The 4,983-nt window shown below is 41.4% G+C and overlaps 1 non-coding gene across 1 annotated transcript; it reads left to right on the top strand.

Moving 5' to 3' along the window:
- The first annotated feature begins 660 nt into the window (after positions 1 to 660).
- On the top strand, positions 661 to 772 carry LOC119939880. The gene has a single exon (XR_005454836.1). It is a non-coding gene; the product is annotated as a U6 spliceosomal RNA (small nuclear RNA).
- The last annotated feature ends 4,211 nt before the right edge of the window (positions 773 to 4,983 follow it).

The raw sequence follows: 4,983 nt of genomic DNA, 5'->3' as shown, positions 1-4,983 counted from the left end.
GATTCTGTGATTTTTTCGGGCTAAGGTTTTACACTGACTTCCCTAACCAAGGAAGGCAAAGAGAACATTTGGTTATTTGTGAAGAATGAGATTAATTTTGTGGTTTCTTGTCTTACGCTGCCGAGTCATTTCCTACCCATAGCGACTCCATGGACACATCTCTTCCAGAATGCTCACTCTCCAACTTCAATCACTCTGGTAGTGTATCCATAGAGTTTTGTTCGTAAAAATATAGCATTGGTTTACCATTGCCTTTTTCCACACTGAAAACCTGACTCTCCGCCCTCAACTCTCTCCCATCCTGCTGCTGCCCAGCATAAGTGAGTTTTGACTTATAGACTTATAGCAGATTGCCTTTTACTCGCTAGCCACTGCCCAAGCTAGGAATGGAATGGGTACACCTCTGTTTGAGTCTCCCTCACATAGCCAAGACCGGTAGAGCAGTGGACACTCCCCAGTTGTGATCCTGAGTGGGGGAATTTTGTGTTACTGGTCAAGTGGATTTTATTTCTCCTGGTGACATTTTGAAAATGATGGTCCTTTGTGAAAGCTTTGAAATGAAATATTGGGTTTGCATTTGAAAGTTGTTTATGCCACACACAACTCTCCATGCTCCAGAGCTTTAACAACAAACTATACTGATCATAGATGCTTTTTTAAATGTTATTTGTCAAATAACAGCACATATACTAAAATTGGAACGATACAGGGAAGATTAGCATGGCCCCTGCACAAGGATGACACGCAAATTCGTGAAGCGTTCCATATTTTTCCGCCAAGCTAGCTCTCTTCCTCCCTTCAAAGCCCTACTGAGAGTTCACCTCCTCCAGGAGGTCTTCCCAGACTGAGCCCCCTCCTTCCTCTCCCCCTCCTCCCCCTCCCCGTCCTCCGCCTTACCTCCTTCCCCTCCCCACAGCACCTGTATATATGTATATATGTTTGTACGTATTTATTACTCTATTTAATTTGTATGTGTTTATTCTATTTATTTTATTTTGTTAATATATCTTGTTTTGTTGTCTGTCTCCCCCTTCTAGACTGTGAGCCCACTGTTGGGTAGGGACCGTTTCTATATGTTGCCAACTTGTATTTCCCAAGCACTTAGTACAGTGCTCTGCACGCAGTAAGCACTCAATAAATATGATTGAATGAATGAATGAAATGCTTAGTATGTGCCGGACAATGGGGTAGATACAAGATAATCATATTGGACTCAGTCCATATCTCACTTGGAGCTTAATCCCCATTTTACAGATGAGGCCCAGAGAAGTTAAGTGACTTGCCCAAGGTCACACAGCAGGGAAGTGGTGGAGCTGGGATTAGAATGCAGGTCCTCAGATTCCAAGGCCCATGCTCTTTTTCCACTAGGCCATGCTGCTTCTTGGTGGAAGAGTCAGTTAGAAATTTTCAAATTAGAATCTTCCCTAAAAGTGAATGTGCGATGAAAAAACAATGACTTTTTACAGCTTAAATCACTATTGCAGCATACTAACGATGGCAAAAGCATATTTCAAAATGATTTGCTTTAGGGACTTATTTATTAAGTACTTTATCGAAGACGATGCTATGTAATAATGATAGCAATAATAGTAATAATAGGAAATATAATAATAATGATGTAATAATGAAAATTTGCAATTTGTTAACAATGTAATGTATGCCAAGCACTGTTCTAAGTACTAGAGTAGATGCAACAGACGTCAGACACAGTCTTTCTGTACCACAACAGGCTTACAGTTGAAAAAATGGAGAGAAGAGTTATTGCTTCCTTATTGCACAGATGAGGAAACAAGGAGCCAGAGGGTTTAAATTGTTTGCCTAAGGTCACTTGCAGACCAATGGCAGAATGGGGTTTAGAACTCAAGTATTCTGACCCCCTGACCAACTATGTTTCTGTGAAACCTTGCTGCCTCTCTGATATAAAATAAAAAAAAAAACCCTGAAATTTAGAGAACCACTTTGAGACTATAATTTTGTCCAGGGAGAGGCCAGATTTTCTTTTCACATCATCTTGAAACAATGGCAATGAATTTTTCCACATGTACTTTGGAAATGAAATCATTCTGCATACCTCTGAATCCGTGACTTGGAGCTTAAGAATTGTGTTAATAATAATAATAATAATAATGGCATTTATTAAGTGCTTACTATGTGCAAAGCACTGTTCTAAGCACTGGGGAGGTTACAAGGTGATCAGGTTGTCCCACGGGGGGCTCACAGTCTTCATCCCCATTTTACAGATGAGGGAACTGAGGCCCAGAGAAGTGAATTGACTTGCCCAAAGTCACACAGCTGATAATTGCCAGAGCCAGGATTTGAACCCATGACCTCTGACTCCAAAGCCCGGGCTCTTTCCACTGAGCTTTGGCCTTCTTTTTTCCCTTTGAAAACATTTTTATGAGGCTTCTTTCTAGATGTGTTAAAGACTGGCACAATACTGGTTAGAAATTGTAAGATTAAATTTCATGAAAAATTTAAGAGTGGTTCGATAAAAAAATGAATAGTAGATATTATCTAGGAATGTGTGGGTTTGAAGATGAGCTTTTTCCACTGAGCCACACTGCTTCTTGAACCACAATGGCAGCAATTTGGATGGAGAGGAAAAGGTGGATTTTAGTGATGTTGTGAAGACAGAACCAACAGGACTTGGTGAATGAGAGAGATGCATCTAGGACAACGTCAAGGTTATAAGACCTGTGAGATATTATCTAGGAATGTGTGGGTTTGAAGATGACATAAACTATGTTAAGATTCAAAGACGAGCTTGAAGACTAATTCATTCATTCAATCATATTTACTGAGCCCTTACTGCGTGCAGAGCATAGTACTAAGTGCTTGGAAAGTACAATTTGGCAACAAATCATCATCATCTTCAGTGGCATTAATTAAGTGCTTACTACGTGTAGAGCACTGCTTGGGAGAGTACATTGAGGTTATGCAAGTTAGGACCTATCTATGGAATCTGATGCATATTGCACATCATGGAAAAACATCCAGAGATGGTAGACATGTTTTCTGCCCACAGCAAGCTTACGGTCTAGTGGCGGACACAGACATTAATATAAATGAATAATTTATAATGTATAATTCATAGATATATACTTAACTGCTGTGGGGTTAAGGGTAGGGTGGGGTGAATTTCAAATGCCCAGAGGTCTCAGATCGAAGTGCATAGTTGATGCAGAAGGGTGAGGGAGCTAGGGAAAAAAGGGTTTATCTGGGGAGGACCTTTTGGAGGAGATGTGGGTTTGAAGACAGGGAGAGTAGTGAGCTAGCATATATGGAAGAAGAGGGAGTTCCAGATTAGGAGAAGGACTTGGAGAAGGACTTGGAGAAGGGGTTAGTAGGGAGGCAGACAAGATAACAGCACAGTAAGTGAGCTGTCACTAGTGGTGGGAAGTGTGTAGGCTTTGCTATAGAAGGAGTTCAGTAAGGTGAGGAAGGAGGCCGAGCTGATTGAGTGCTTAGAAGCCAATGCTAAGAGGTTCTGTTTGATGTGGATGTGGATAAAAATAAAAAATAAATAATGGTAATTGTTAAGCACTTACTATGTGCGAAGAACTGTTCTAAGAGCTGGGGTAGGTAAATCAGGTCAGACACAGTCCCTATCCCACATCGAGCTCACAGTCTTAATCTCCATTTTACAGATGAGGGAACTTAGTCACAGGGAAGTTGAGTGACTTACCTCAGGTTACAAGGCAGACGTATGGTGGAGCTAGGATTAGAACCCATATCCTGTTACTGTCCTGCCTGTTCTCTTTTAATTAGACCACAAGGTTCTTGAGGAATGGAAAGACACGGACTTAATGGGGTTTTCTTAGCAAAATCATCCAGCAGTAAAGTGAAGTATGGATGAGGGTGGGGAGAGACAAGAGGCAAGGGGTTCAATGAAGAGGAAGATGCAGTAGTCAAGGAGAGATTGGATAAGTGCTTGAATAATAATAATGATGATGGTGATGTTGTTGTGGTTTTCGTGATCATTATCACTATAATGATGTTGTTAAGCACTTACTATGTGCAAAGCACTGTTGTAAGTACTGGGAGGGATACAAGGTGATCAGGTTGTCCCAGGTGAGGCTCACTGTCTTAATCCCCATTTTACAGATGAAGTAACTGAGGCACAGAGAAGTGAAGTGACTTGCCCAAGGTCATGCAGCCGGAGCAAGTGGAGGAGCCAGGATTAGAACCCATGACCTCTGACTCCCAAGCCTGGGCTTTTTCCACTGAGCCACACTGCTTCTTGAACCACAATGGCAGCAATTTGGATGGAGAGGAAAAGGTGGATTTTAGTGATGTTGTGAAGACAGAACCAACAGGACTTGGTGAATGAGAGAGATGCATCTAGGACAACGTCAAGGTTATAAGACCTGTGAGATAAGCGCTTAGAACAGCGCTTTGCACATAGTAAGCGCTTAATAAATGTCATCATCATCATTATTATTATAAGGACTATACTGTTATTATCTACAGTGATGGTAAAAACAGGAGGGAGGACAGGGTTTTTGTGGGAAGATAAAGATTTCTATTTTGTATGTGTTTATTTTGAGGAGTTGGCAGGACGTCAAGGTAGAGATGACCTGAAGGCAGGAGGAAATTTGTGACTGGAGAGGAGAGAGTTCAGAGATGGAGATGTAGATTTGGGAATCATCAGCACAGAGATGGTTGAAGTCATTGGGTGAATGACTTCTCTAAGAGAATGGGTGTAGATGTGCTTTTTGCACTGTTGTTACCCTTGGTGTCACCTGTGGTGGTACAGGGTTTTTGAATGTTTATTTCATGATGTGAAGTGTGCATCCGTTTCCTGTGGATAGGTCCTACCTTGCATATCCTGGATCTTGCTATCACTAGGGCTTTTGGGTAAGAGATGGTACCACTTGTCATCCTTCTTGGTTCCAACTGTGGTCTTATTTATTGAATCTGTCCTACTTGATTAACCTGAGCCTATTCCAGCACTTAGAACAGTACTTGGTATGTAATTAGAGT

The sequence above is a fragment of the Tachyglossus aculeatus genome, chromosome 17 (assembly GCF_015852505.1).
Source record: "Tachyglossus aculeatus isolate mTacAcu1 chromosome 17, mTacAcu1.pri, whole genome shotgun sequence".
Lineage (NCBI taxonomy): Eukaryota > Metazoa > Chordata > Mammalia > Monotremata > Tachyglossidae > Tachyglossus > Tachyglossus aculeatus.
This window is presented reverse-complemented; position numbering and strand designations above follow the sequence as displayed.